This window comes from Palaemon carinicauda, chromosome 4 (genome assembly GCF_036898095.1).
Source record: "Palaemon carinicauda isolate YSFRI2023 chromosome 4, ASM3689809v2, whole genome shotgun sequence".
NCBI lineage: Eukaryota > Metazoa > Arthropoda > Malacostraca > Decapoda > Palaemonidae > Palaemon > Palaemon carinicauda.
In genome coordinates, this window is record NC_090728.1 from 168290228 (window position 1) to 168300163 (window position 9936).

Consider the following 9936-nt stretch of genomic DNA (forward strand, 5'->3'; position numbering starts at 1 on the left):
GCTACAACCCTAGTTGGAAAAGAAGGATGCTATGAGTCCAATGGCTCCAGTAGAGAAAATAGCCCAGTGAGGAAAGGAAATAAGGAAATAATTAAACTACAAGAGAAGTATTTAACAATTGAAATAAAATATTTTAAGAACAATAATATTAAAATAAAGCTTTTATATATAAACTATAAAAACTTTAAAACAAAAGAAGGAGAAATAAGTTAGAATAGCGTGCTCGAGTGTACCCTTAAGCAAGAGAACTCTTTCTTGATAATTAAAGTCCTCACGTCTGAACTTTAAATGTTAGAGGTCGCATAGCAGAGAGCAAATGCTAAATAAATGAGCCTTGAAATAGTATTCAATTAACTCGTCAGTGGAGGGTCTTTTCAAGATATTGTTATCAAAACTTTCATTTGTAAACGCTGCCAGCAAATCCTGTAAGCGCCAAGTTTAGCGTACCGATAGATCATGCCTTAACGTCACAGACGCGGGGGTCATTCAGTCTGACCCATCCTTCGTCTATTCGCCCCTTAACTATGGTATACTTTTCTTGTTCTGTCTTCCTTGAATTATTTCATCTCTCTCTCTCTCTCTCTCTCTCTCTCTCTCTCTCTCTCTCTCTCTCTCTCTCTCTCTTTAAATCCAGTTTATTATCGCCTGTGAAGAGAAGGCCCAAATGTTTTTTTCAAGCGAACAAGTTTGATTTTGATTTCAATGGCTGATATTCCTTTTATATAATAAAAACGAAAAACAGGAAAGTTCCAGATAGAGTGTCCTTTCTTTTCAATAAGTTCATTTATTTAAAAGGTCTACGCCACTTTTTTCACGACGAGTTAAACCTTTTACATCATCTGATTCAGCACAGACACACGCCCAAAAAGCTTCATGTTCAGTCCCCTCCTATAGATTAAGTGGGATATAAAAATCTCTATATAATTTAAAAATCTTCTTGGTTATTTTAATGATTTACGTCAGTGATATATATATATATATATATATATATATATATATATATATATATATATATACATGTATATGTATATCCCTTTCTGAGTAGGGATACCATAACAAGGTGAAATAGTTTGTTCATCGCCATGATCAGCAAAGCTATACTAGACAGAGCCACCCATAAAAGGTTGGTTTGCTGTGAACGAGAGAATCTCCCACCATCATCAATCTGCACTTGCCAGCGTGGTGATGAAAACTAGCCAAACCCCAGACATGAATAAGGACATGTCTGAGGCCCTTGTCTCCTGTAGTGGACTAAAAAAGGTGCATTTGTTGTTGTTCTTGTATATATACACTCGGGCACGCTATTCTATCTAATTTCTTTCTCTTGTTTTGTTAAAGTTTTTATAGTTTATATAGGTAATATTTATTTTAATATTATTGTTATTCTTAAAATATTCTATTTTTCCTTTTTTTTTCTTTCCTCACTGAGCTATTTTCCCTGTTGGGGCCTCTGGGCTTATAGCATCCTGCTTTTCTAACTAGGGTTGCAGCTTAGCAAGTAATAATATATATATATCTATATATATATATATATATATATATATATATATATATATATCATCTTGACCCAAACAAAGTCCTGTTAATCGTTGTAGAAAACCAAAGCGTCTAAGTTAACAAACAGAAAGAGAAGAGAAGAAGAAGAACCCCTTCGTTCATGGGAACCATGCAGCCGCGAAATTCTTCCCGAATCTAAAAGAAGAAGATACACACAAACACACTCTCTCTCTCTCTCTCTCTCTCTCTCTCTCTCTCTCTCTCTCTCTCTCTCTCTCTCTCTCCTTCTGTGAAGCAGTGAAAGTTGTCGCATTTATTTAGACACTCCTTGTATGCACTGGCGTTTTCTCACGGTCAGTTTGGAGGGCATCCGGGACTTTAGTGATGTTACTAATAACAAACAAATCTCGCAGCCAACGGCCATGGCGGAGGGGGAAACGGGCTAAAGAATTGTGTAGCCGAAATAGGATTAATTGGAAGGCTGGGGGAATGCTTCTTTTTTCCCCTTTTGGCACTTTTTTGTTTTTGCTCTGTACGAGGGGAAGGACAGGCTAGTGATAACGAGGGAAAAGGGAAAAAGGACAGGGGGAAAACTTAAGGTGTTCCAAAGAGAATTTGCAACATGTCAGCGAGTGAGGGGAAATGGCAATATTTCCTTTGATGTGTAATTGGTTATACAAAGAGTTAAATGAATTGGATGTTTTCTCTCTAATGTTTTGGGATTTTCAACATTCAGTTTTTTTTTCCAGGTGATGGAGGTTAAATTATGTCGTTACTCTCTCTCTCTCTCTCTCTCTCTCTCTCTCTCTCTCTCTCTCTCTCTCTCTTGCTGCCATACAGGCTTTTATAATCGTAACAGTGATAGTAGTAGCAATAAGTAATTATCTTTAGCAAGTTCACAAAATATTTCATTTAAATAGTATGTTGGGAAAGTAAACAAAACACAGCAGGCCAGAATTAGAAGAGACTGCGTATCACTTTGTGGTAAGGCATTTCAACAGATGGCCAAAAATTGTTGGATATACAATAAGATACAGAAAATTTGCAACCGTGCTCATAAGCGAATAGTTTCCAATACTTGCTTGACTTAGATGGCACTACTCTGCAGTGAACGAGGAGGAAGCATTGTAAACTTTCAAGAGGTTGTCTGGGTACTTATGATATTTATTATATCCTAAAGTTTGATTTACGCCGCAAAATTTCCCAGCAACTTTGATTAAGTAAATTCATTTGCAGGTATGTAATGTGATAGTATTTCGTAAAACTATAATTTTGTTGCATAGAATAGAAGATTACCGTAAACTTGTGTGCGTTTTGTATATGATAGTCTATAGAAAATATATAGGTTAAACGTAAAATAATAACTGCCTATAATCTGCACATACGCTCGAAGAATAATGGGATAATATATTATAAATTCATACGATTAATTTGTAATGTAAATGATTGAATGCAATTTACTTTTCATAACTTATCCTGAGATAGCATAATTAGGAAAAGAAAACCTGATACTTTTTTCCAGGTATTCTATATTAGAAACGGATATTACATTCCTGAGAATCATATTTAGTACATCAAAATATTAAGCATTAGTAGGTGATATTATTATTATTATTATTATTATTATTATTATTATTATTATTATTATTATTATTATTTTTACAAGCTAAGTTACAACCCTAGTTGGTAAAGCCGGATGCTAGAAGCCCAAGGGCTCCATCAGGGAAAAATAGCCCAGTGAGGAAAGGAAATAAGGAAATAAGTAAACTATATGAAAAGTAATACACAATTAAAATGAAATATTTAAGAACAGCTGATCTAACTTAGTTGTGTGTAAGTGTCGGCTCTCTAAGCTTTAGACTGAAAAAAATACATACCATTTAATGTTGATATTCCAAATCTCGGTATAATGTTTAACAATGAGGTGATGAATGATGCACATCTGCTATCTGTAAGCTTAAACTCTTGTTCTTTAGAATCTGTAGTGTGTAGATGAAAAATAAAAACCTTTTATATAGACAGAGAAAAAGTTTATTTTACTCAGAATGTTGATATTGTATCCTCATTCCATTTATCTTTGCCATACACAAACATGAATCCTTTTCATTTCTCACATAAGCCAATACACCATCAAACTTACATATGCCCAAACATACATAAATACACACAGGCACACGTACACGTAGACACTCACACACAAACCTCAAGACCCTGGTGCCTTCCTAATCTTCTCCCTGGTCGTCTTAAAAGCAAGTAATGACATCTTTAGCTGCGGCCATAATGCCATCATAATGACACCAACAAGGCTCGCCTCGTCCACGCGGACAAGACGCTCATCGGGTCTTCAAAGTCTATAGATGACAGAAGCGTTTATCTTCTCATAAAAGGGTTGGATCGCCTTTGGGTTCGACTTGGGATTCTCTATTAGATTGCGTCCTGGGACAGGATCCGATTAGGAGAAGGAGATGGGGGATTGGCAGGCGGCCAAACCCAATTGGATTGGGTCAGAGTAATAATGGAGATCCAAAGGGAAATAGGTCGACGAACCAAAGGAACTAATTAGGACAGTGAAAGGACCCGTCAGGAGGAGCGAGGGAGGGAAACAGGCAAGAGCTATTGGAGTCTCCTTGGGAGTCTTAAGTCCCTTCACTCCTCCCTCCCCCTTCTCTCCTACTCTCTCAATCGAGTTATTACGAGCCATAACGGGAGAACGTCTTAGCCGACCCCTCTGGGGGATTCTGCCCTCTTCTGCCCTCAAGACGATGATGGACTCGCAAGCCTCAGGGAGGGAGAGGGGGAGGGGGAGGGGAAGAGATTGTAGTAGTCATTGGAGGATGCAAGGGAGATGCGTGGTCTTGAAGGAGAGACGCTTCTGCTATGAAGGTCGCTCTTGGAATAGCACTGATGGAAGGACTAGTGGGGGGGGGGGTTTGAAGGGTTGATTAGTGGACGTGAAGTGAAGGATTGCATTACCTGTAGATTATTTCGTTTTAAGCATTACATCCCGATTATCGGCATTTATCACTATTGCAATAATGTATTCTGGGGTTAATGGATGCACTTCACAGATTATTATTATTATTATTATTATTATTATTATTGGCTAAGCTACAACCCTAGTTGGAAAAGCAGCATGCTATAAGCCCAAGGACTCCAACAGGAAAAAATAGCCCAGAGAGGAAAGGAAATAAGGAAATAAATGAACTATATGAGAAGTAATGAACTATTAAAATATAATATTTTAAGAACAAAATTAACATCAAAACAGATCTTTCATATACAAAAGTATAAAGAGAGACCTATATCAGCCTGTTCAACATAAAAACATTTGCTGCAAGTTTTAACAAATTTTAACCGCAAATAGCTTTTTGTGGAGATATGTGTAGGCCTACTGCAAACGAGAATCTTTATTTAGAATTGCTGATGATATCATTTAGTTTTACTCATATCCTGTAACTGCTGTTTAGAATATATAATGCTTAAGCTATTTCAATAAATAAAGCTGAAATAATAATATTTGAATAATATTAATTCCAGTTATTTCGTTTAAATAAACACTCATGCACATAGGCGCACACACAAACACACACGCACACACACATAGATACTATATATATATATATATATATATATATATATATATATATGTATTATATTTACATATGTGTGTATACAGACACACATATATATACATATATACAGTATATGTATGCGTGTATAGACACATACATATATATGTATATATGTGTGTGTATACACACATATATGAATATAATATATGTATGTATATATATACACACACACACATATATATATATTATATATATATATATATATATATATATATATATATATATAGCTGTCGCTACTATAAATGCCCTGAGGGGATTTCTTTTTTTTTACATTTTTTTTTTTCATATTTGTTTTGCCATAACAATTCTTGTCGTACCATTCCATTTATGTGACTGGTTGTGCCATATCTTCTGTTATTAAATGTCCCCTTCGTGAGAGCTGTCATTGCTTTATCGCAGTTGCCATTATATTTCCTGGCTATTTATTCATTAGAAAATATCTAATGAAGAAAATGAATAAGTAAATAAATGAAAATAATGTACAGATAAATAAATAAGGTGAAAAATTTAGTTTTGCTTTTTTAAGAAGATTATAATGTATACAGACAATCTTCAAAGAATAGTCAGACAGTTAGACAGAGAGAGAGAGAGAGAGAGAGAGAGAGAGAGAGAGAGAGAGAGATACAATGATATCCAAACGGTAACCTCGTGCCCTTATCTAGCCCAGGCTTGAAGGGAAATTGTGTAAGGAAAGAAAGAAGGAAAATAAGCTATACTAAACGAATATTAGAGGAACCAAAAAGTAACTCGCTGAGGTAGACAAAGACAATTTTTAATATAAAATACGAATCATGGAAAATAAAGCATGGAAGATGAATGATTGAGGTGAAGAAAAATGAGTCTTGGGAGATTAGAATTAAAATTTAGACGTAAACGAAAGAGATGTAGTCGTAACAAATAACGATTGAAATAAGTGAGATTCTAAGAGAGAATAAAATAGACGCTGAAAATGAAAAAGAAAATAAAACACTTTTCTAAACTAGAGGTACACTCAGTAGAGCACAGACCTCCGCTGCGGCAGCTTATTTCTCGACCTTTTGCTCGACCTTGACCTTTGACCTTAACGTGTATTAATTGACGTGGATTTTCATACACTCAAATATGAACCAAGTCTGAAGAGTCCCTGTGACAACGATGTCCAAACTTATGGCTGGTTATGTGAATTGGACATTTTGCTTGACCGTGACCTTGACCTTTGACCTTGACCTTCCAAAACTTAATCCTTTTCATCTTTTTACATAACAGTTAATCCCTGCCAGTTTCATTACTCTACAATTAAAATTGTGGCCAGGAGGCTGCTCACAAACAAACACCCAAATTACAAACACACAAACAGGGGCGAATATATAACCTCCTTTCAACTTCGTTGGCGGAGGTAATAACACAATAACTAAGAATCAAATAAAAAGAGAAAAAGCAAGGAAGAAGGAGAGAGGACATGGTAGGGTGGAGGAAGAGGGAAAGTGGGCGGGTTTGGGCTGTGGGTGGGAGCCAGAACGGAGGGTCTGATGAAGCTAATACGTAGAAGATTAAGAAAGCAATTATAAAAGTTAACGCAGATAACTCCCAGTGAGAAAGACGATTCGGGGGGAAAACTTTCCTCTATGTTATTTTTCCGCCAAGACTGGAATTTCCTGTATATATTGTCTTTATCCACTTACAGCGAAAATTAAAAAAAGGAGGGAAAATGTCTTGCAGATTTTTCCGCGCACACAAAAGTAATTTGTCTCAACATGGAAGTTTTCATTCGCTTTTTATGTGGTTTATGTGGTTTTTAGGTGATTTTTCAGAAATTGATATTTACTCCGGCTTAGAATACATTTTTTTGTTTCATTTTCTGTATCTATTAGTTAAACTGTTAACATGGTTGTGTGAGAATTAAGGCATGCATTTTTTTATTATTTTTCTTTAAGTTATGGTACAGTTATTCAGACTTCGATATAGATGTATGGATGTATGTGCGTGAGTGTGTGCGTGAACTGTGCTCCACAGCCTTCGAAAACGGCAAGTTTTCCCTAAGAGTTCCACAATTGCTAAGTATGACTCGGTTAAAAAGGGTTAAATAAAACAAAGCTGTAAGAAGTTTAACTGAAAGCGAATGATTCTGTCTACTTTTCTCATCTGTTACACTGCACTTAATGCCTTATTTTTCCATAGTTTATTTCTACGTTTTTACCTACGTTTTACTTAGAGCGGTATGGCTCTAACCTATCTGACAGGCTTAAGTATGCTCACCATGAAACATCCGTAAAATAAATAAAAAAAAAAAGAATTAACTACTCTACAGATGGAAAGTTTATGAAGCCTTTTATTATTCTCATGGGGAATTTGACTCCTTTCCTTTCTCTCTTTACGAAACTAGCAATTCTACGAACTGAAATATTCGGTTGAAGCAAACAAGCATATACAAATACTGCCACCCAGGCTGATGGTGGGTGGTCTTTTTGTCCGATGACACTTCGTCCGGCGACACTTCGTCCACGTCTTTTTGTCCAATGTCTTTTCGTCCGATGGACTTTTGGTCCAACGACATTTGGTCCAGTTTCTAAAGAAAACAAGTGTTTTGAGGGATTGTTATTACCATTTACTTCTCTTCTGTGTTAAAAGTTTATACGCTTTTGGCTTTTATGATAAAGTTATATGCTCATTTTTTAATTACTCCATTTGCATGCTTAACATTCTCTTTTTTCTTCTCTCTCTTTAGTGGGCTGCAAGTTTAGTACTTCAATTTTTGAATCTGCTCATCCCAAAATAGCAAAGTTCATACAATCAACGTAGAAGAAAAGAAAAGTAGTAGATGAAAGTAATTACATCTACGATTTTCATTCAACTCATACAAAACTTGGAAAAGAATACTGGAGGTGTGAGATAAGGCAGCTATGTTCAGTGCGCATTCACACGGTTACGGAAGACAAAGTACCAAAAATTATTTATTCTTCTGGTGAACACCTTCATCCCGCAAATTTAGATGCATTAAATGCTAGCAGCAAGTTCGCGTAGCATATTATCGAGAAAGTTTAGAGAGGTAACTGAAAATACTTGCTCCCAGCTCCCTCGTGTGCAAGTACTTTAAGGGGCTATTCAAAGGTGCCGACAAAAGCGTTCCGGATTTCCTGCTAATTCAGTAGCTAGTCTTGGATTTGAAATCCCTGACGAATAGGGTAAACTTGATAATGGTGAGCAGTTTCTAAGATATGGTTCAGGCATCGAGGATCATCAAAGAATTCTAATATTAGCATCAGAAAGAGCTCTCGAAGATATAGCATCATATTGTCATTGGGCATGTGATGGGACATAAAACATTGTGCTGGAACAGTGGTATCAACTATTTTGCAATCATGTACAAGTTAATGGTAGCAGTTTCCCACGAGTCTTTGCATTACTGCAGAATAAAACCAGGCAGACATATGAATCAGTTTTCGAACAATTGAAAATTATGCAACCTAATGTAGATCCAATTGATTTCATGGCAGATTTCGAAGTTGCCATTCATAAGTCATTTAATTCATCATTCACTAATTCATCTATCGGTGCATGTTTGTTTCATCTGGGGCAGTCCATATTTAGAAAAATTGTTGATCTAGGTTTCAAAGAAAAATAAAACAAACACTCTGAATTCTGTCTTAGAGTAATATGTTTTTCAGCTTTAGCATTTCTCCCTACTGAAGATGTTGAAGAGGCCTATGAGGAATTGATATAGACGATGATGAAATACCTTCCAAATTAATTGCTAACTTTGATGTGACTTACATGGGAGTCGTAAGAGGGCGTGGTGCGAGACGAAGGATAGATCCATCTATTTTCCCATTAGATGTATGGAATGATAATGAGCGTATTCTTCAAGATTTACCCAACACAAACAATGCTGCAGAGGGGTTTCATTCTGCTATAAAACGTTCAGCGGGTTTAATTTTCTATTGGGCAAGTTATGGATTAGCTAGAGTTTTTACTTTTTCCCTTTATGGAATGAAACGATTTAAAATTGGACCAAATGTCGTTGGACCAAAAGTCCATCGGTCGAAAAGACATTGGACAAAAAGACGATGACGACGTGTCGTCGGACGAAGTGACATCGGACAAAAAGTCGGTACACGCAGGCGGATACCCTCTTTGCTTCGATCTCCTCTCTTGATCGTAGACCTCTGGCTGTTACATTTCTTAACAGAGATCTGACTATACTCATAACAGGGTAGGATATTAAACCTTAACAAAACTCAAATTACTCAAATTATGGCTATCAGGTCTAGGACAATGGTACACTTACTCAAACCGGTTCATCGAATGTTTGACTTTAATTACATGCAACTCATTTAAATTCTTAGGTGTAGGTCTCGATTGCAATTAACGTTTAAGAAATATATCGTCTATCTCCTCTTTTATTGCATAAAACCTTTATACAGTACTGAGAAAGTTTGTCAAGAATTTTGGATAACTTGCATATCATGAAGAAATGTTTTGATTATCTCATTTTTCCATGTTTTGAGTCTTCAGCTGGTGGCTCGCATATTGAATCATTAAAAAAAAATTTGAGATCAACTACATTAATCCCCGATCTTCATATCAAAGTCGTTATTAAATGTTTGAAAATTTTGTATAGTCTTAAAAGACTCCTACAGAAAGTCTTAAAGAAATAACAATAAATTTTGAATGCAATATAGCCATATAATGAAAAATCACTGCAATGAATTTCACTCCAATCCTTGTTTAATTTAAAATTTGGTGTCCATGTTGAAAACTATGTCTATCCGGAAGCTGGGTATCTGATTTTTCAGTTATATTGTGAGCTTGTTTTTGTCATAATGTCCAC